This window comes from Rhinoraja longicauda, chromosome 8, assembly GCF_053455715.1.
Source record: "Rhinoraja longicauda isolate Sanriku21f chromosome 8, sRhiLon1.1, whole genome shotgun sequence".
NCBI lineage: Eukaryota > Metazoa > Chordata > Chondrichthyes > Rajiformes > Arhynchobatidae > Rhinoraja > Rhinoraja longicauda.
Genome location: NC_135960.1, coordinates 59,794,246 through 59,818,141, shown reverse-complemented (window position 1 = coordinate 59,818,141; position 23,896 = coordinate 59,794,246). Strand labels below are relative to the sequence as shown.

General features: G+C 39.1%; 1 protein-coding gene across 14 annotated transcripts in view; it reads right to left on the bottom strand.

Annotated features, from left to right (window-relative positions):
- gulp1b (GULP PTB domain containing engulfment adaptor 1b) overlaps positions 1-23,896 on the bottom strand; it is a 303,142-nt gene that overhangs the window by 148,993 nt on the left and 130,253 nt on the right. For 9 of the 14 annotated variants that reach the window (XM_078404078.1, XM_078404091.1, XM_078404092.1 and 6 more), the window contains one exon: positions 22,335-22,383. The exons of 3 other annotated variants lie outside the window; for them this stretch is intronic. The gene's annotated coding sequence lies outside the window, so the exon portion shown is untranslated. Of the gene's footprint in view, positions 1-2,062; positions 2,158-22,334; positions 22,384-23,896 lie in introns of all 14 variants that reach the window. 2 more of the 14 variants (XM_078404086.1, XM_078404088.1) reach the window with 2 other exon arrangements.

The window sequence follows — 23,896 nt, the reverse complement described above, 5'->3', positions numbered from 1 at the left end:
TTGAAAAACTGGCAAATATCTCAGGTCCCAGTGTTTATGCAAGATTCACGATGTCGTCACCATTTATATGGGGATACTTTGGTAGTCGCATGGAAATTGATTAAATCGTAACTTTCAAAAGGAAATTGGATAACCTTTTGAAGGAGAAAATATTCAAAAGTGCTCATGTAGACTGAAACTGTTAACCATGTGATACTACATCCCCACCCGCGTTGTAAAGGGAAATCTGAAGACTTGTGAAAATGCCATTTCAACTACTCACTGCATTATGCATTTCAGTATCTTGCCACTTGGTTTTCAAATAAGTTAATCTAATGAATCAGTATTATCTTCATACACAAATCTGTCAGAATGTTGTCGACTGAAAAATATAACAACATTACGGGCTTTTTGGATGATCTCCAGTGACGAACTCAAACACACCTCGGAATAGATGGTTCATATTTGGTGCATTAAGTAACACAAATCTCATATGCATGCATACATCTCAGGGGAATTCAGGTTCAGTTTATGTACGAAAATTATTTTTTGTAAATAAAGTTGTGCAAAAAATCCCAAGCTATTCATTTTTTTTAATGAACTAAAACATAATCCCAAACTATTCATTTTTTTAATGAACTAAAACAAATAATTATCTGGAGTTATATTGAGCATTTCAAAATCCCTAGGGTGCTTTAAAGCTCAACACTTTTTGATGCATTGTCACTGATGTTAATGTAGGACATTTTGTGGCTAATATACACACAACTTGCACAGACAACATTGATAATAGTGACGTTTTCAGTGACATTAGTTGAGAGAGAAATATTGGCCAGGATTTGGGTGAACTAATTTGCTCTTTGTCAAGATTTGTTTCTACAATTCTGCTCCAGAGGAAAGGTTTAAACATCACATTGTAAATAAAATACATCTGTGTGTGTTGTGCATTCTCAGTCTGGAGTGTCGGTCTAGGTACTATGCTCCTGTCTCTGGAAACAGATACAATCGGAAACTTTCAGTCTTGGACAAGAAAGTTATTGGCCTTTCCCAATTATGTGACACCATTTTTTTTAAACAATGCAGACAAAAAGGTTTTGATTTTGTTCCAATGACATTAACAGTCTTTTGTAATAATTTACTGTGTAAAACCAAATCTTCAGTATCCATAGAGATTTTAAATTTTACAAGTTATTTTTGTAATCCTGGCCATCACATGAAGAACCTTCGTTAGTGAACAAATTTATTTAGTTATTCAAGAGCAGGAAACCATAAGTCTTCAAGATAGCCACCACGCTTTCATTGCAAGTAAGAAACTTGACAGGTTATTATCCGTTAGAGATCAGTTTGTTTCATTTTCAACCACCGAGTTGATCCAAATATACAGTTTCTCAACCTCACCAATTTTTAATTTAACCTCATTATTCTGGAGTTTAGCAATTAAAATGTGTTTAGATCATGGCAAATGGCTTGAGGTATTCCATCAGAGAAGTGTTACGATCTCTATCTAAGATCTGTATTTTCAGTGTCATAACATCATAAGAAACAGGTTTAATATATATATATATATATATATTAAAATAAAGCTCTCAATGAACAACACCAACAACTCTGATTACAAATATCTTGTAGTTTACTAACAGACTGATGGACGTACTAGCTGCATCTCATGCAACCCCCACCTTCCACCCCCACCCTCCGTGGAAAATGATACAACACTTGAATCATTGTTTTTTTTTATGAAATAGGTTGCAAATTGCTTTTCTTAATGAAATAGTTTGCAAATTGCTTTGATATCCCCTGCTCATCTCAACACTACTTTCAGTGGGTCTGAAAATAATTTGTTTCTTTCATTTCCACGGCACATTACACAAAGCAGGTCTAACTGCCGTCTACTTACAGCAACATGAACCAAGTGTCGACCTATTTTTGAATGCGCAGCAAGCAGCTTTGCATACATGCCTGCTAATCACAAATACCATATTGTTTTTCCAATTGTTTACTAATGCCATCTTAAATAATAAGACGATTGAGTACCCTTACACATACTTAGAAATATGTTGAGAATAGAAATGAAACAACTTACTGGTCTTGGAAAAAGCCAGGAATTGTGAAGAGGAAGTTCTAGCGCAGCTTAATGACTTGCAGCTGCAAGGCAGATGTTGATACGAATTGTGGGACCTAAAACCACATCATGAATGTTTAAACATTTTTTCTAAATTCCTTAAACTCCACGCTCTCTCTGACTTTTCGCTGATGCTCATATATATATATATATACTTAAAGCTAAAAATCTCACTTGAAAAGTATACCTTTACCCAAGAATATTTTTCATAAGATACCAACTTTTTGATTATCATGCTTTGAGTTAATTTCATGTACAAAAACTTAGAGAATTTGAAAAAAAAAAACATGGCATTTAACAAGTTCAATTATGTAATAATCTCCTACAGGATTAAAATTAAAAATGTTACAACTTCAGAGATATAATGATACCTAATTTGATTGGAGTCTCTCCTGACACAATAAATCAAGTATAAGAAAATAACTGCAGATGCTGGTACAAATCGATTTATTCACAAAATGTTGGAGTAACTCAGCAGGTCAGGCAGCATCTCGGGAGAGAAGGAATGGGTGACGTTTCGGGTCGAGACCCTTCTTCAGACTGATGTCGGGGGTCCTCCAAGTGGTCCTCCAAGCAATTAATTTTGCTCAAATGTAAACAGGTCATATTTAAAGTTATTTATATGGTTTTAACTAGTGAAATAGTTCCTGTTACAGTGAAGGTCAGAACATTTGGTGGTAGGGGAATCAGGTTAGACAAGTAAACAGGTGTGATATGTGACAGGGACTAGTTAAGAAGTGGGAAACAGAATGTTAATGGGTGGTTCAAGTTAGCCATGAATATTGGAATAGTGGCCAAAGTATTTAGGTATTATGACTCTCAGAAGAAGGCGCCACACTAAACATTGGTAAACTAGATTCATGGGTCATTTCAAGTTGAGAACTTGAGGCCAGTGGCGTGCACCAAGAGAGCTGTGTTTGGGCCCAACCTTTTAACAAGGTTATATCAATGATTTTGATGAGGAGCTAAGTTCACTGATGATGCAAATGTACAGAGGACGAGAGGCTCTGGAAGATATATTGATATGAAGTGAGTGGATCTGGGAGATGAAATACATTTCAAACAGATGAGAAATCATCCACTTTGGTATGGGAAAAATAAAAGGCAAAGTATTTTTTTTAATGGCGAGACAATGGAAGCCACTGGTGTTCAAGGGGACTTGTATGTCCAAAGCATACAGAGTTGGCTACATGCTAGGACACAGTGGGTGGTGGTGGAAAGGTGTTCATCAGACTGGAGGCTGTGATGAGTGGTGTGCCTCAGGGATCAGTGCTATGCCCAATGCTGTTTGTCATCTGTATCACTGGTTTGGATAAAAATATACAAGGCATGGTTCGTTAATTTGCAATTGACATCATATCATAGATAGTGAACGTTATTCCAGCATTTTGTGTCTCTCTTCGGTGTAAACCAGTATTTGCTGTTCCTTCCTATTCATAGACACTGAAGATGGTTATCAAGAATTACAGCAGGATCTGGACAATGGCGAATGGATTTTAATTTAGGCAAGTGTGAGGTGTTGCATTTTGGCAAGTCAAACAAGGGCAAGACTTTCACAATAAATGGTAGGGACCTGAGGACGGTGTTAGAACAAGAGGGACCTATGAGTACGAATACATGGTTTACTTGTCCAACATGTTCTACAGGAATGGCGGAAAATGAATAACATTTACATTTTTACAGCCAAATTAAAATACAAGTAATGAAAAGTATCACCATTTAAAAAAAAACTGATGAATAATGTTAATCACTTTTAATCAAAACATAGTTCATTTACTTAATGGTCAATAAAACAGAATGATACATAACAACACTTTATTGTCACTCGGCACAACACCGAGCGAAATTTCAGCAGTCACACAAAATACAGCAAAAAAGAAAAAAACACAGGACACCCGACCCCAACACAAACATCCATCACAGTGACTCCAAACACCCCCTCACTGTGATGGAGGCAACAAAACTTCCCCTCTCTTCCCCCCGCACCCACGGACAGGCAGCTCGACCCCTACCGAGGCAAACGACACGCACAGCCCCCGCAAGGGGATGGAAGGCCCCCCGGCCGAGCCGCCCCGGGCACCGAAACGTCCCGCGGCCACACCGGGCGATGTTAAGTCCAACGGCCGAGCCGCACCGGGCACTGAAACGTCCCGCGGCCGAACAGCGCTGACGATGTTAAGTCCAGCGGCCAAGCCGCACCGGGCACTGAAACGTCCCGCGGCCACACCGGGCGATGTTAAGTCCAGCGGCCAAGCCGCACCGGGCATTGAAACGTCCCGCGGCCGAGCCGCACCGGGCACTGAAACGTCCCGCGGCCACACCGGGCACTGAAACGTCCCGCGGCCGAGCCGCACCGGGCACTGAAACGTCCCGCGGCCACACCGGGCGATGTTAAGTCCAGCGGCCAAGCCGCACCGGGCACTGAAACGTCCCGCGGCCGAGCCGCACCGGGCACTGAAACGTCCCGCGGCCGCACCGGGCGATGTTAAGTCCAGCGGCCGAGCCGCACCGGGCACTGAAACGTCCCGCGGCCGAGCTGCGCCGGCAATGTTAAGGCCCGCAGCCGAGCCGCACCGGGCACTGAAACGTCCCGCAGCCGAGCTGCGCCGGCAATGTTAAGGCCCGCAGCCGAGCCGCGTTACCTCTGCTAGACATGGTTAAATGACATCAACACACAATAAAAGATTTTACATTGTAATAATGTTTAACAATCAAAGTTGTAGATCGTTATTCAATAGTAGTTTAATTGCAAAAAATAACCATTAAACCCAGTGTTGGTAAGTAATGAAAGCATTGTATTAATTAAGTGCAGTACTGAACAGGCCCCACGGCCCACGGCATATGCACTAAACATGATGCTAAATTAAACTACTACGCCCTTGTGCCTGCATGTGATCCTTATCCCTTCATTGCCTGCATATTCAAGTGCTTCTTTTGTATCTGCTACACTACCAACCCTATTGATGTCATTTAACCCTAGCTGTGCATTCCAGCCACCTACCACTCTGTGGACAAAAATGTGTCCCACACATCCCCTTTAAACTTTCCAACTCTGATCTTAAAGCTACGCCCCTGCTGGTATTTGACATTTCCACCCTGGGGGGAAAAAAACAACTCACTGTCTACCTTATCTATGGCTCTCATAATGTTGTAATCTTCTATTTGGTCTCCCCTTAGCCTCCAAATGCTTCAACTTCTCCTAAAAGCAAATACCTTCTATACCAGGCAGCATTCTGGTAAATCACTTCTGCCCCCTCTCTACATCTTTCCTGCAATGAGGTGACCAAAATTAAACATAATACTCCAAATATGGTCCAACCAAAGTTTAATAAAGCTGCAACTCGACTTCCTGACTTTTATAATCAATGTCCTGACTGATGACGGCAAGCATACCATATGTTTTATTTACCACTATCTATTTGTGTTGCCACTTTCAGGGAACTATGGACATGGATCCCCAATCTCTCTTTAATTCAATGCTGATAAGGCTCCTGCCATTGACTGTACACTTAAATTTATTTAGTTATGTTTATTAATATGTATTATTGTCACATATATTCCGATAGAGATCCGAGATATTCAGATAGTATAATGCTTCATTTTGCTTGCTCTGCTGTCAAATCATACTATGACTACAATCATAGCATTGTTTTGCTATACAACACCATGATTGTACTCAGAGTATAATCGTAGTGGATTATAGTGGATCTGCTTTTGGCACAGTGTTGCCACGCACACTGACTCCTGCATCCATGACTCCTGAAGTCTCTGTAGTCCGGGCAGTACTGGACATGTGGGAATACCTAAGATGCAGGTGTTGGCCTGGCCCAACATGATGCCGTTTGTTCCTTTCATGGCTGCTACCTCTTGGTGCAGTTGCTATAGACCGTGTCCAAGCTGCTCTTGCACCTGCCAGCTGCAGAGCTTCCAGCGACTGCCTTGCCTTCCCGCTCCAACACCACGATATGTGGCCCTACAACCACGCCAGCAGCAGCCTCTCTGCCTACATACGCCAAGGACACCACGTTCCACTCCCAATCTGACCGCCAGATATCAGGCCACTTTCAGAGGGCGTGGGAGGCAAGTTCACATATCGTGCACATCCACTAACATTCCCCTTCCCCTTTTACCATCACAATCTTGAGTATCTTTTCCCATAGTGCCCTCCCAAAGTGGAACACCTCTCATTGCCCGGATTAAGATCCATTTTCCAGTTCTTCACCCATATCAGTAACAGGTCTACATCTTGTTGCATGCTTTGACAGCCTTCGTCACCAATTTTTATATCATCCACAAACTTGCTAATCAACTCACCATTTTCATCCAAGTCTCGTGCACACGAGTTCCAGGACCGGTTCCAACAGAACATCATTGATCACAGACCTTTGGCCAGAATGACAACTTTCCAGCACTGCTCTATTTCTTCTATAAATAAGCCAGTTCTGAATCCAAACTACCAATTTTTTACATGAGGTATTTACAGTCCAACTACACAAGCAGCAGTTTCTAGCCTGTAATATTTACTACAAATGTCTGATTTAATGAAAACCTCTTCAGCTATAAAGAGATAGATGGAGTGAGATAGGAGCTTCTAATAATCACAATTTTTTTTCGTTTCATTGTTCAGCTGTGTAATCGTGCATGCCGCAGAGATCCAAAGTTTGAACAACCTGAGGTGTATCATTAAATGTGCCCTTTAACTTCAGATTTTTGAATTGTACTACCTGAACCACTGACACGGGGAAATGCAAAAATCAATATGTTTGGATTACTGATAGAATCAACAATAATGTAACCTTTTAACTTGATTGTTGATACATAATAATATTCAATGACTTGCAAATTTTCAATATCAGAAGATAGAGAAATTAATGATATTCTGTTATTAAGATACAAGAGAGCAAAAACAATTTCAGGTCGTTCATAAATCACAGCAACTGAACAAAGTAATCTATTTTGCTAATGCAAGAGAGATGAAGTTTCTACATTCAGCAATCTGTTAAGTTTCAAGTGAATTTTTTTCTCGGGTTTGGTCTGTACTTTGACATGCTCTTCACTAGTTTCATTCAATGGTTCAATGGCACTTTATTGTCACATGCACCTAGGTTAAAAAAATTCCATACAGTTCAGTAAAAATCTTGCAGAAACAAGGAACTGCAGATACTGGTTTACTCGAAAGGACACAAAGTGCTGTTGAAACTCAGCGGTCAGGAAATATCTCTGGAGAACATAGATTGGGTTGGGAACCTTCAGACTTACTATAATTATATAGTAATAAAAACCTTACTATACATAGACACAATTATCTAAGTACAAGAGTGTAAGAACAGTAGATTACACTGAGAGTGCAACATAATGCTGATCGACGGGTGACTTTTAGAGGTTAGAGACACCGCGTGGAAACAAGGTCTTTGGCCCAAAGAGTCCGCATAGACCAGTGATCACCCTGTACACTAGCCTTTATCCTAGACACCAGGGATTTACCGAAGCCAATTAACCAACAAACCTGTATGTCTTTGGAGAGTGGGAGGAAACCCACGTGGTCATAAATAGCACATCGAAACCCTGTACAGACAGCACCCGTAGTTAGGATCGAACCTGGGTCTCTAGAACTGTAAGGCAATAGCTATATCGCTACGCCACCGTGCCTCATCCTGCATTTTATAATGAGAACATATTGTCAATGTAATGGCACAATATTGATTAAAATGGATCATAGATAGCTTGACAAAAATACATATCCAGGAAATGAACAGGATTAAGAGAAAAGTAGGCAAGTAAAATTTAAATAAGAAGGAAATGAGGAGGGTAACAAAGGGCAGTATATGGCTCTGGCAGATGATATTAAGGGGAATCCAAAGAGATTTTATGTTGATCTAAGAGGTGTATTAATTCATGAGGGGGATAAGGTAAATTCACTGAGCCTTTTACCGAGAATAGGTGAATTAAGAACAGAGGACATAGGGTTAAGGTGAGAGAAAAGGATCTGATAGGAATCCAAACAACAACTTTTTCCGCAGTGGGTGGTGGGTATATGGAACGAGCTGCCAGAGATGGCAGTTGAGGCAGGCGAGGGATATGCAATAACAATTAAAATACATTTGGACAGGTAGATGCAGAGAAAAGGTTTAGAGGAATATGGACCTAATGGGACAAGCGAGGTGGGGAATCTTGGTCGGCAAACAGAAGCTGGGACAGAGGGCCAGTTTCCATGCTTTATGACTATGACTCGCAAGATAAAAGCCCCTAACTTGATACTACCATTAGGTATGTTGTGCACTCACACCACTTTTTGCTCACTCAAATGTTATTGGATCGCTGGATTTTAAAAACACCATTCATCTGCAAAGTGGATATATGTTTAAGCAATGAATGTTGTGGTAAGGAATCAGTTTTTTTTCTGAACAGGCAGAATGTGTGGGCCAGAAACAATTTGGAAAATCTACCATGTTTTATGAAGTTAGAAGTTGATGTTTCAATAAAGACAAAGAAAGAAACTATCTTTCATTGCCAAAATGATGTTGAAATGGCTGAACAAATAAACTTATTCACACAAGTTATATGGTCATTTTCATAATGTAAAGCAATTAAAGTATTGATGAAGAAGTTAAGTAACTCAATTAAACACTGCTTCACGTATTGACTCCACTTCTGTGCTCAATGTGAATCCATGCACCATTTATTCTTGACAATATGAAATACTCTGTAATCCAAAACCGTGGGTTCTTTTAAATGTTACGAGTGAAAACTTTCATATATGCATGCCCTTAAACCTGAAACAGTTTTATCCTAACATACAAAATACAAGATGGAGACAGAGTCCTGTCCTTTAGGAAGATTAGTTTCTTCAAGTCTGCAAATACAGCCTTTGGAGACATGGCAAAGTGCCAGTTGCAATGATCCAAATCATGTCACAAGATGACCCCCAAAAGCAACAATCTCTGGAGGCATAAAAAGAAAATCCACACGCATTCATTTATACATTTGAGTATATTTATATATTTTTTAACTTTTACAACTCCACCTTGTAAGATTTATTAGCTGTCAACATTTTTCAAATATGCTGGAGCGCTCTCTCGGGTAGAACCTTTAATGTCCAAGATGCAGAGAACAGGTTTCTGCTATTTTCCATATTTTGTTTTTTCCTCAGTCCCCATGTCTGCAGTGGAAGACTTCTTTGACTCAGCTTTTGCAGAGAGTGTTTTCCCAGCACCTCCTCAAAACTAATTCCCAATGGCCGGTGACCTTGTGTATATTTGGTCCACATGCAGGCAGATGATCTGTCAATTTCCAAGACTATGATCACTGTCCTGTTGTCTTCTCAAACCAAGCAGGAACCCACTTTTGTGCAAAACAAATTCATCTCCACGAAAAAACTCCCCATCATTGAACATCTGTGAAGACATTTCTAAATTTTTAATGGTTTGTTCCGCATTTTCTTTGCAAATTAGAAATGGCAAAATCTAATGAGCAACTCAGCAGGAGATTGTCAAATTGTGGACTGTGGTGTAATTTGGTAACAAAAAGACACTCATATACTTTAGTTTCAATGCTCCCTTCCCACATTTTCTTCATTCCTTCTCTGAACAACTTTCTCCACTAATATATTAGAAAAAATAAATTAATTTCACTTCACAAACCCCTCATATTCCACATTCATGAAGAAATTTCCATTGTCTGATACCATTGTGTGAAGTAATCCATCAACATTGAAAGTTCAGGCAAAGGACAACACAAGTACCTTCTGATCAGTGAAGTTAGTTGGGGCTGGTGCATTGATAATGATTTATTCACAAAATGTTGGAGTAACTCAGCAGGTCAGGCAGCATCTCAGGAGAGAAGGAATGGGCGACGTTTCGGGTCGAGACCCTTCTTCAGTCTGAAGAAGGGTCTCGACCCGAAACGTCGCCCATTCCTTCTCTCCTGAGATGCTGCCTGACCTGCTGAGTTTCTCTAGCATTTTGTGAATAAATACCTTCCATTTGTACAAGCATCTGCAGTTATTTTCTTATACTACTTGATAATGATTTCAATCTTTTGAATGGGCATGGTCGTGAGTGCAGTTCATAATTTGCCAAGTACTTCTCTAAACTTGCTTTTCCATTCTGCTTTGCCTAGAAGCTCCAAAAATTCCTCCAAATTCCCAGTTTGTTAATCTCTAGTCGTTCCCATAAATATATAAAACAGCAGCTCTGGGGCTGTTCTGCAACAGCTGGTTCGCTTAAACATAGCTAGTCCAGGAGATTCCCATGGAGTTGCTCATGTTGGGAACAAGACCTTGTGTCCATAGTCAAACATTTAGATTGCTCCTCTTACACTTTGGTCATGAAAATCCAATTCAATGACCTGCTGTCCTAAAACACAACATTTCAAATGAATCTTCTAGACTAGATAAAACCCGTCATCTGGTATTCTCCATAAACCTAATGGATTCATCATGCTTTAACTACCACCGTGGCACTCCCTACTCAGAATACTCAACGGCACAGCGGCGGAGCGATAGAGTTTGTGTCTCACAGCGCCAGATACCCGGGTTAGATCCTAACTACGGGTGCTGTCCGTACGGAGTTCGTACGTTCGTCCTGTAACCGAGTGGGTTTTCTCCGGTTTTCCTTCCACACTCCAACGACGTACAACTTTGTTGGTTAATTGGTTTTGTTAAAATTGTCCCTCGTGCGTAGGTTAATGCTAATGCATGGGGTGATCGCTGGTCTACGCGGTCTCGGTGTGCCGAAGGGCCTGTTTCAGTGCTGTATCTCTAAAGTCTAAAGTCTAACGGTTGAATTATATCCTCTCCAAAAAGCCTGTGATTTGCCACCTCCAATTTTTATTTCTCTACTTGAAGCTTGGAGAACCATGGTGAAGTGTCAGGATCAATATGAAATTTAACTTGGCTGTTATTCAAAATGCCCAACTGAGACCTTCAACCACTTGTCCACAAAACCAGCTCTCTGCAATATAACGCAGCCCAATTGGATAGCAAAACCAACACTGAAGTCAATACTACCAAACCACAGCAGGATACTATGACTGCAGCATCAACTTTTTAAAACAAAGGACGAGGCAGCATATCAATCTGACATCAACATTTTTTCTATCAGTGATGAATCTGCCACGAATAAGTGATATCAGCAGTATCAGAGCACCACCATCAATTCCAAGTCACAGACCATCCTGCACTGAATATCTGTCACTAAAGCTTTGACACAAAGCAAGTGAAGCTTTCCTGATTCACTTAGAGGATTGTCACCTCATGAATAGCCAAAGTTAAAATGCCAAATGAGGGTCTATTACAGATCTTTATTAAATGCCCTTGTGCTGGCATTGTTCAAATATCCGGTTACATGTTTATCAACTGTCGGATCTAAAACACAGAATTATAAGAAAATATTCATAACGGGCTGCAGTTTAGTTTATAATCAATGAAAAATAGTGAAAGACCTGGATAGAGTGGATGTGCAAAGGATGTTTCCACCAGTGGGAGAGACTAGGTCAGGAGGGCACATACTCAGAATAAAAGGACATACCTTCAGAAGGAAGTATTACTTTAATCAGAAGGTGGTGAAACTGGAAATCATTGCCATTGGCAGCTGTGAAGGCTTAGTCTTTGGGTATTTTTAAAGGGAGACTGATTGGCTCCTGATTGGGAAGAGTATCAAAGGTGGCAGGAAAATGGGATTGAGAGGGAAAGATAGATCAGCCACGATTGAACAGCAGCCCAAATTTTGCTCCTACGATTTATGAACAATTCAAAAACATGCTGTAACTCAAGCTCCATTAACACCCAATACCTTGGTAGTGTCACTGCATTGATGTTTTCTCAAACTTTAACTCTGACCACTTCAGAATCACAGAATACGCTTTTGACACAAACCGATTTCAATAGTAATCCTTTCAAAAATTAGTTTTTCATAAAATCAAAATCACTACCTCACATTCAATAAGCAGAATGTGTACTTTTATGTCTTGTAGTCAGTTGTTTGCAGATAGCATATAACAGCATGCCATATATTTAATTGTAATATTTTACATTAAACATGTAAATGTTAGATGCAGTATAAAAATCTTCTCAATCATTTATGAAAAATGGGGACAAATCTTCTAAGTCGTTAAAAGGCGCTTAATGAATGTAATCTGAAAGATCTAACTATAACTGGAAAAAGAGACTCAATGTGTTTTCTACTTTAATGAAAATATTTCCAATTAGTTTTCCTTAGCCAATATGTTGCCAATACTTTGTCAGGGCAGCAAATTTTGGCTTAACCGGATATTGAAAGCTCTGGTAATACTACACAATCATGTTGAGAAATTGTTCTTCTGAAATCATTAGTAATTTGTATTTCATTCACATTCTCTTTTGTAACAAGAAGAAATCAGTTTTACAAAAAAGGCAATTCCTATCATTTGCTTTTCAGAACCCAAGAAAATATGTTAAAAACCCAGCACAGCCTTTAAACACTAGTTATGAAGAAATATTAGTTTTTCCAAATAACTTCTAGTAATACTATTTTAATTTCCTTTAAAAAAGTTGCTTGAGGTTGAGAATTTGCACACTGGGATAGTTTGCAAAACTGAAGAACACATTCAGACTCAAATCAAGAGTTTTCATTAACATTGGAATGGTAACTATATATGTTCAAGAACATGAACTCTAAAGTTGTTCGCAAACTTTAATTGCAGGCACAAAAGAATGACATGACTGGCTTCAAAAATCATTGACATGACATACAAGATCTTTGCAGACAAAACAGACAATTTGGCTTATTCTTCATGGAGGCCATGACCTTTAAATTTGGTTCTTTGCTCTATTTAAAATAAGTTTTTTTTTAGAAAACCTCCCCAATGTCACTAGTCATAGTTTTTTTTAATATAACAGAAGTAGGCATTCAGAAAATGAAGGCCAATTTAAAAAAAAATTGGTATCAATCTATTCTTAAATGCACAAGTTAGCGTGACTTTTCATGTCAGCCCTGATTTCCTATTCACATTTCACCAAAATCTCCAATTTGTGCATCCATCACATTGCAGAGGTGAAGATAATGAAAAATCTTTAAAGGAGTAGAAATAATATTGAAAGTTTTATTGAATAACAATGTTTCCAAAAGCTGAGAGAATATTACCCGATGAAATATTTTAACTACGAAAGTACCAAAAAGTTCAACTGATTCATAAGCATTTGATGTGAATCGGTTTCCAAAATGAATTTGCATCGAGTGGTCATAACTTCATATTTTGGAAACATTTTGTTTTGCTTGGCTTCACATTATAGCATACATTCAATTACGTAAGTCAGTCATGCCACTCACAGGTACTTTGAAAGTTAAACATTGGCAACGATGTTGGAATCTGAATTCTGTGAAATATTAAAAATATGAATACACACAAATATCACATCTTAAAACAGCATAGATTTTTTTTGAAAGCGTATATATGACCCCAAGGTAAAAACCAAATGCTCATTTTACTCCATTTTTTGGAGGTCCGGGAGCAAACATTCATACCAAACTTGCGAATGTTTGACTTAACCACACACGTTGCTGTTGGCCAAAATAATCAAATGCAAATAAGGACGACCACCAACAGCCATACCAGAGGAAAATCTAGCCAATATTTGCTGAGGACAGAGTCTACAGCAGAGTATAACGAGAGGCTTCAAAAGATTTACAAAACTGAGCAGCAAAAAAAGGACTCTCAAATTTGATAAAAGCAGCAAATCATGCAGAGTATTCAAACAGGATAACAAAGTCACTGTGAAACAATCAAGGAGATTAACATGAGACGACTATTAAAAGATTACCAGATGTAAACAGATGGAAATTGGACAAAAATAATTGAATAAACCCATTAAAGACTTAACATTTTAAACAAACACGGCACTGGGATAACTAAAACACTCAATCATTTAACAAAAGTCAAAGATATTTTAAATGAAAGTTGGGGCTCTTTATTACATCAATACATTTAGTTTTTTTTTAATTCACTTCAAAAGACCTCAACAAAATTGGCACAAAATCTTACATTAAGTAAGACATTTGATGAACATTTGCACAGCTGTACATTACTGTTCAAAGTTTCTTGTTCAATTGACAGTCAGACTTTAATATTCTGTAATAACATTAGCAAAATCAAATAGGTGCAAAAATCACCTTCATGGCATGTCAATAGTTAACTGGAATTTTGGAGAAAAATAAACAAGATACTAATCTAAATGCTAATACAACAGATTATATTTTCACAGTGTAGCATTGGAAATACAGGTTGTATTTAGATTACAACAGATTATGAGAGATTCCAAAGACTTGAACTGTTCGTTATCAGAACAGTTCACAAGTTGGAAATGTGGCTGCAAATGGAGTTCCCACGTGGCAGTTGTCTGCAGCAGCCAGAAAATCCACCCCACCGGTCCCCAAAGGGCAACACACAAGTTGGACGTTTGCAGAAGCTGATATATACAAAATATAGAAACTAAGAGAGCAGCACCATAAAGTAAAAGTTCCCAGTTGTAGGTTTGTGCAAAGGTTAAAATTAACATACACCACAAATGTCAGTCACTTGGCTTTGTTTTTTTTTTCTTAAAACTTCACACTGGTCTCACTGTAAAGCAGCCATCTAATTTCATCCTTTCAGCAGATCTGCACTTTCCATAGTCCCTTATGTGCTAGTTTGATTTTCTTTTGAAAGTGCTGAGCTATTTGCCTCAATGTTTTCCTTGGTACAGAGTTCACACACTTTCTAGATGAGGACATTTCTCCCCATTTCCCTATTGAATTTATCTATAACAAGAATAAAAAGTACATTCTGGAAATGCTCACCAAGTCAGGCAGCAACTGTGGAAAAAGACAGTTAATACTTCACGCTTATGGCCCTTTGTCTGATCTATGACAACAGATCTTTGACCCAAAACATCCAGTGTTTCTTTTTGCATGATGCTGCTGAATATTTCCTGCACTTTGGTTTTTTTTTAAATTTGTATCTGCAGTTTTTTGACTTTCATTAGTAACCAGCTTACATACAAGATGCCTGATTTCAGATTCACTCCTTACAATCCATTCATTTTTTGTTCGACCCCATGTCAAGCAAGTATATATTTTTCTAAATAACAAAAACAACCTCCCCATTTCTGATATTTTGCTATATTTCTGATATTTTGCTATATTTCTGCTTTAAACACAAATTTATTTTGGTCATGCTACAAACTTTACTAATTATTGGAATATCAATTTACTTTAATCAATTCCTTTATACTTTTTGTCTTTCCCACACTCTCTTAATCTTCCAACCCAAGACATTCCTCAATTTAAAGACTTCTCACCCTTCTTCATAAGTTATAATATATCTTGATGTTCTATCTTTAACAGTGATGTCCCATAAATAATTTACTTGTGTTAGCTGAGTGGAATCCATTGTTTTCCGGTTCAATCTTTTGAATATTTCCCCACTATTTTGGCACCTTTGAGGTTAACTATTTAATTATTTGGCAGTTAATACAATACAATATGATACCACTTTATTTATCCCAGAGGGAAATTGGTCTGCCAGTTGTCAAAAGATACAAGGCATTGAAAGTGCCATGTACATTATAATAATAATTAAATAATGAATTTTTAGAAAATTAGATTTAGATTTAAATTTAGAGATACAGCGGGGAAACCGGCCCTTCGGCCCACCGGGTCCGCGCCACCCAGCGATCCCCGCACATTAACACTATCCTACACCATAAGGACAATTTTTACATTTTGCCCAGCCAATTAACCTACGTACCTGTACGTCTTTGGAGAGTGGGAGGAAACCGAAGATCTCGGAGAAAACCCACTCAGGTCACGGGGAGAACGTACAAACTCCGTACAGACGGCGCCCGTAGTCAGGATCGAACCTGAGTCTCCGGCGCTGCATTCGCTGTAAGGCAGCAACTCTACCGCTGCGCCACCGTGCCGCTGTACCGTACGATGTCGCTGCGCCACCTTGAATGAAATTCAAGTGGCCAGTTATTGCACAGCACATATCTAATATTGCACAAACATGAAATTAAATGGAAACCTGTACAGGTTGTGTGCAAATTTTCTACATGACAACAGTGTCTGCAGTTCAAAAGTGATCTGGTTGCACTGGGTAATGAAAAGCTCTACTCAAATGGAAGATTAGGAAGACTATCTATCCAAATTTCTTTTTATGTATAATGTCCCTACTTGCAAAATTCAGATCATTCTCCTTTTTAAGTTAAATTCATTGTTCCATTACTTACACACCTAAAAACATCCCTGTGCTATATTGGGATCATCTTGAAATTAATTTCCCACGTGATCAATATATGTTACTGAGCAGCTGTATTCTTTAAGTATCATTCTTCTTGTGGCTGTGAAAAACAATTTATAAAAATGAGAAATGGAAGACCCTTGTGGCACCACAAGCAATCAAAACACATCAATCTGACCCAATATACTTTCTACTCAACACAAAAATCATCCATCTTCTTCCATCCATATCATATTTCCATTTCTGACTCTTCCCGATATTACTTGTTATTTTGAGGTTCCCAGCCAACACCTCACCATTCCTTCTCATTTTGACTATTCTGGTACTTCCCAACTGGTTTCACTCATTTTGCTCCTTATACATGACATCATCTAAAATCTATCACCAATATCTTGAACAAAATTTGCCACTATCCCACACTGCCTTTGGCCGAGCAGTAACTTTGTTTTTCAAAAATAATCCTTATCATTACCTCCCACCGTGCATTTTTCCTTCAATATTACTGCACCCTAGTCTGGCCACTAAATGGTTTGTAATTTCCACATTCCTCCAGTTCAGACATTTTGAGCATCCCTATTGTTAACAAACAAACTCAATTTTCAATGGTTTTCAATTTACTCGCTTAGGTGTTAAACTTAATAACTCTTCAAAGCCCCCTCTTTCTTCTTCCCATTTACATTTTCATAAAACCCTCTGTGTTAACCAAGCTCTTTTATGGTTTATTTCCCAATTTTGATTCGAGGCATTCAAATGAAGCAGCTTGCAATGTTTTACTTTGCTTAAATACTAAGTAAACGAAGAGCACAGTGAACATCATGCTCCTTAATGTTCACATATTTTAAATCAATTCCCCATTTCCTTTAATCTTACATTCTTACTAACACAATAAAATTAATTTACAGTTAATTAAGAATGGACTCTTCTGAAAATCTGCACCAGTTATCCCTGATTAACTCATTCTTAATGTGTTTGGCAACTTCATCCCACATGTGGACACTAGTTTCATCTAATTGCTCCAAAAGGGTTTCTTCAGAAGACAGCATTAACTAAACTCTTAAGCAGAAACAAGGAACTGCAGATGCTAGTTTACACAAAGAGACATAAAGTGCTAGAGTAACTCAGGCAGTCAAGCAATATCACTGGAGAATATGGATAAGGTGGAGTTTCGGATTGTAAGTGGGGGGGGGGGAGGGGAGTGGGTGGGAAAAGGGAAGAAAGTTGGGAGGGGGGTAGGACATGCATGGCAGGTTGTCGGTAGACACAGCAACAATTAATTTTAAAACGACAAACGGTTGAAACATAGGCATGAGATTAAAGCAGAAGGTGTAAGACAGACTTATCGATGATTTATAGAAGCCAGAAGAAGGAATGTGGGAGGAGGGGGAGGGGACAAATAGGTGTGAGATTAGGTGGAGCACAGGGGAGGGACTATAATCTTTTGGTTTCAACTATTGAACAGATAAGCAATTTTCGGCCTGCCTTCATTGGCATTATTGTCATTTCCTTCCCAGTTTCCCCAGTATGAAGGGAGTGGGAAATGACTGTGGATAACTTCTGAAAAGTCATAACATCTAACTCTTTTAACACCTAAAATTGTAACTGTACATATTATACAACAACAAAAAGTCCAGTACATTTATTTCCTCTATCCTATGCGGCTCATCTTGAGATTTTGTTTTCCCTGCAAAAGGGAAAACTACTTTTGAAGACAATGCTAATTCTTCATGATCAAGTAGCTCTCTCTCCTTCATAAACATAACCTTCAAATCTACCACAGCATGTCCTTGATTTTCTGGTCCCCTGATTGTTGCGTGTTGAAGTCAGAAACAAAGAGCTGCAAATGCTCATTCACAAAAGGAGAAAGTGCTCGTAAAACTCAGCGGGCCAAGCAGCAACTCTGGAGAATATGGGTAGGTGACATTTGATGTCGAGACCCTTTTTCAGACATTGTGGGGGGGGGGGGGGGAGAGAAAAGAGCTGGGAAAGGAATGAGGCAGGGCAAAGCAGGGCAAAGCGTGGCAGTGAGAGAGGGTCTCACAGAACACCCGTCAGAGGGAGGAGAACTTCAAAGTAGACATATATGAGGAGATTTCACAGTGGAGCAGTCAAAATGTAGAAATGTGTGTTGATGTTACTCCTTTCCTGAACATGTTCTTTTTCCAATTAAATGGGAAAATGTCATTTTATACTGGAAGCATTATTTGATTTGGTGTCAAAATCAAAACATTTTTTACCCCACAGCGATGCATGAGAAAATGTACTTGAACTAATGGCCTTCATGTTGACGATTCAATTTTATATCATATCATATCATATATATACAGCCGGAAACAGGCCTTTTCGGCCCACCAAGTCCGTGCCGCCCAGCGATCCCCGCACATTAACACTATCCTACACCCACTAGGGACAATTTTTACATTTACCCAGCCAATTAATTTTATTTTTAACTTTATCGGTGAATTGTACAAACTACTCAAGAAAGGCGTGTGATTGACTAAACTTCTGGGTACTATAATGGATAAATGGATCCTGATAAAACCACACAGAAAACCTGCTTGTAATTTGCAAAAATCTTATTTTAAGCTGAACCTGAATTAAATTGGGTAGAGTGGGATGGAAATGAGACACTCATTCCGTAACGGAGAATTCTCAACCGAAATAACTCCATGAAAATGATTCAGTTCAAAGAATTTTATTTGCAGGGTCCTTCGTAACTTCACTGCATCACTTCTAGCAATGTACACTTTGGATTTAGGCGCCATTTACACAAGGCTCTTAATTAATGGCAGAAGCAAACGCAACAGAAAGAGGAAGCCTGAAATAGGAACAGAACAGGTTGTAAACATGCAGCAGATCGGGCAACATTGTGTTGAACGCACTAGTGTTAATATTACAGGACAGGGTCATCTACAATTGCTATTTGGCTTGCTGGACATTTCCATTGTCCTCCCTTGGTTTTGTGCTTCTGATACTGACTTCTGTTTTTGGGTGCTGAGAAAGTGTTCATTAACCATGCATCCCTTCCTTCATCACTCTGCCCATTGCAACTCAGATTGGAAACATAGATAGAGTTCAAATCCATTTGAACTCACTCATGCCTTAAAATAATGCTTCTCTACCATTCAATGCCAATTTCAACAGAGCATTCGCTACCTTAATGTACGAGTAGCCAAGTGAACATGCATCAGTTGCATCCAATGGAAACTGTTAACTACCTACAAGATTGGCTACAGCAAGTGTTTTTGTCGCATGCACAAAATCTTAGGTACATTTTGAAGTCACAGGCAACCTTTTCCACATATACTTGACCATTATTTAATGACACAATTGAAACACTTAATCATTGAAACACTTGCAACAATCAAACATGTCAGATGGACATTTTTCCATCTTACCGGCAAATGCAATATCAAGTTAACACACATGGATATACATTCAAAAATTCCGCCCTTTCCTCAGAACTTTGAGGAAATTCTTCACATCACCAAACACTTCACAGACTTCTACAGGTGTACGGTAGAGAGTATGCTGAATGGCTGGATCAGGGCCAGGTTTGCTATCTCGAACACCCAAGAACGAAGGCGCCTGCTGAAAGCCTGTCACGTGTATTGAAGGCATCTCCAAGAAGCTCTGTCTCAAGGAGACAGCCACAAGACTGCACCACTCTCAGAGACCCACATTACCCTGGTCATGCTCTCATCTCTCTGCTTCCATCAAGAAGGTGGTACAGAAGCCTGAGAGCATTTACCTCCAGGTTCGCAAATAGCTTCTTCCTGTCAACCTTGAACCGCAATGCACGAACCCTAATCAGAACCTTGCCTCAGCAATGAATGATTATGTACTTTATAAAAGGTTGCACCACATATTCTTGATTCACGCCATTATGGACTGGTTACCTAGTATAACTGATATTTTATTATATTATTTATTATAATTATTCACCTCCAATTTACTAATCTGACATGCAATTTGCCACTTCTGATTTTCCAATCCTTCACATGCCGAGTAGCTCAATTTTGTTTTAAATCACAAAAGTGACAATTAACCCATTCTACTTCACAGTAGATTTAATGTGAAGATAATTGTAGTTCTCAACAAGATTCATAGCACATCACATAAAACTCCAAAAGCAAAACTGTACCTTCCTGCTCTGATCAATTCTCGGTCACAGACACTGCAGAAGTCAAATATCAAAACATTAAAAGCTTCTCCAGCAAGCAAATTTATATGCTACTTAATGTTTTACATATCATGGATTAATTAATCATGGGCCATTGAAACATGATGTAATTTGCCATTTCATGGTATTTATAATAATGTGAGAAAATCTCTTTTTGAGCACATTAGTTACCACTTTGCCTGATCTTCTTAATCACTGGGTCAGATTGTAGAAGATACAATTTCACACAACTGGAAATTCCATTGAAAAACTGTCAATGGGACTGAAAATACGGTTATATTTTTACTTAATTTGCTTAAACAATTTACAATTTGATTCCAATAGATTTTGGATTTTTTTTTTTTTAAACTGAATTTTAGCCTGAAGGTAAGTTTTATATAGGATGGGGGCAGGACCCACAAAAAAATAGGGTTTCCTAGAAGTCAAGTTAAATGAAACTGCAGGTCACAGAGTCAGAGTCTCAGTCATTCAGAAATAAAGAACTGCAAATGCTGATTTACAAAAGAGGACAGAGTGCTGGAGTAGCTCAGCGGGTCAGGCAGCATCTCAGGAGAACATGGATTGGCGATGCTTGGGCTTGGGACCTTTTCCACACCAGTGTTTGGCCATATCCCTCCAAACCATTCCTATCCAAATACTTTTTAAACACTGTTATTGCTGTGTCTGCCTAAATTCTTTCCTGTAGCAGCTAGTTTTATGTATTCACCACCCGTTGTATGGGAAATGTTGCCCCCCAAGGTTCCTATTAAATCCTTCTCCTCTCATCTTACACCTATGCCTTTTGTCCCTGATTCTACAACCTTCCCAACTTCATTCCTCAGAAACCTGTGCTCCAAGAAATAAGGTCCTAGCCTGCCCAACCTCCCCATACCTCAGGCCCTCGGGTCCTGGCAACATTCTCGTAAATCTTTTCTGCACTCTTGCCAGCGTAATGCGATTGTTCCTGTAGAAGGGTGATGAAAACTGAACAAAATACTCCAAGTGTGGCCTCGCCAACATCTTGTACAATATACAAATATTGTAACGTAGCATCCTAATTTCTTGAAGTCGCTTCCCTGACTGATGAAGACCAACTTGCCAAAAGTCTTCTTCAGCGCGATATCTATCTGCAATACCTCTTTCAGGGAAATATGTACTTGTACTCCTAGATCCCTCTACTCTACAATACTCCCAAAGAGCCCTCCTATTCACTGTGAAGGTCCTGCCCTGATTTTACTGCGCAATATACAATACCTCGCACCTATCTTAATTAAACTCCATTTGCCATCCCTCATCCCACGTATCCAGCTGATCAAGATCCTGCTGTAATTCATGATAACCATCTTCATTGTAAATTATACTTATTTTAGTATAGTTTTCAAATTTACTAATCAGGCCTTGTACATTCTCATCCAAGTCATTGATATAGTTCGGCCCAGTACACCATGATCCCAGAGGCCCACCACTAGACATAGCCTTCCAAAACAAGAGATGACCAACCACCATCATCCACTACTTCTTACCATGAAACCTTTAAGGTTTTTAAGTATGGCTTCCACCCATTGATTCATCATCATAAAGAAACTGCGAAACATAGCACAGTACACCAAGGCCGTCTTAAACCAGGCAAGTAGGAGCAAGAATGTGGGGATAGTGGGACATTGAGTGGAGTTACTTGCATTGGTAGGAGATGAATGGTTGTTTGCAGAAGCAAAGGTAACCTTTGTTTGGTTCATGCCAATCGCTGGAATTTATGACAACAATGCAGTGCACTAAGGTTTGGAAATATTTACTAGTTGGAAGGAGCTTTAAAGCACTTACCTTATAGACTGACCTTCCAACCTAATCTCAGTATCAGGATTGTAGATGCCTGGGGAAAAAAAGTCACCATTAAAATGAGGGCAAGTAGCTTTGTTCTACCATTTCAAGACCAACATATATTCTGCATGCAGATTGGCCACTTGAGTTCAAATTGTTTGGGAGTTCACTATTTTTGTTTACAAACAGTTAAAAGTCAGCAATATACTTCGAAGACCAATCTTAGTGTATGCATCAACAAATAAACTATCCCCTCAGCATTCACATTGTAACCAACTACTATTTCCAAGGAAAGAAAAAAAAAATCATTAATCAGCATTTTATTCTATCGTCAGGATACATCAAGGACTCTTCAGACCCAGTTATTTACGTTTTCAGTACAATACAGTTCAGTTTTGTTTGGCAAGCCTTGCAAATAACTTGTTATTTGAACATAAGATGCTGCAAGTATTCAGCAGGCCAAGCAGCATGAAGAGAACAGTTTTTCAGGAAAATATCTATTCAACCTGAAATGTTTATTCTGTTTCTCTTTACACAAATATTGATTGACCTGCTGAGTGTTTCCACCGTTTTCTGTTTCATAATTTCAGATTTCCAGCAGCTTTTTTTGGATAAAAAGCAAACTTCATTTGCTGTTGATATTTATAACTCTTTGCACTAAATAAACAATGATAAAAGTTTCGTTTTGACATGTTCACGACGAAAGTTTTACCAAGAGTACTAAACTCGTTTCCATCTTTGAAAATAATGGGCCAAATCTTGCTGGAAATAGCTCTCCAGCTGGAATTGTTGGCTATGGTCTCAATCTAGTGGGCAGGATGCTGCAATGAGAGGCTTCAAAGATGGTGGAGTCGTGGACAATGTGGGCTTTTGGAGGCCATGTAGGATACGTTCCTGAGGGATGATTGCAGTGAGACAGGTTTGAGCAAGTGTTAAAAGCCCACGGGAAGGAGATCTGCTATGGTGAGCATGGAAACCCGAGCTTCGAGCCCGTGTACGACCAGTGCTGGCACTCAGAGTAAGATTGCAATGAGACTGGAGTGAGAGAAGGACTGCAGAGTGTTCTGTGGGGTTGCCTGGTGCAGAGCGAGACCAGAGGACTAGCCCGACGCAGAACCAGTCCCCAGCAGAGGAGTGTCATGGTCCCCTGTCATGGAAGTTTGAGCTCAAACAGAAGCTGAACTCGAGGCCGAATTTCTAGTCTAGGTTGTTGTGAGAGTGCCCCGATATGCAGCTAAGGAAAGTGCAAAGTTTAGTGGCAGTCTTAAGAATTTAGAGTGTTTATTTGCTGTACTGCTAATTTATTAATTGCAGTTTAGTATTGATTTGAACTATTTGAATAAATAGCCTTTTTTCCTCCAAATGAATGTTTACTTCATGAATTCATCTGAATTCTCAGTACATGTTCACATCTCGTTTCAGATACATTATTAACAAGTTCATCCTGAAAATTCATTGAACTCTTTTATACATTGATTCAATATCTATTGCCCATTTTAAAATCAAAAAGTTGACAATGGATGCAAGCATTATATTAACTTGTAATCATAAAGGTGGCTGAAATA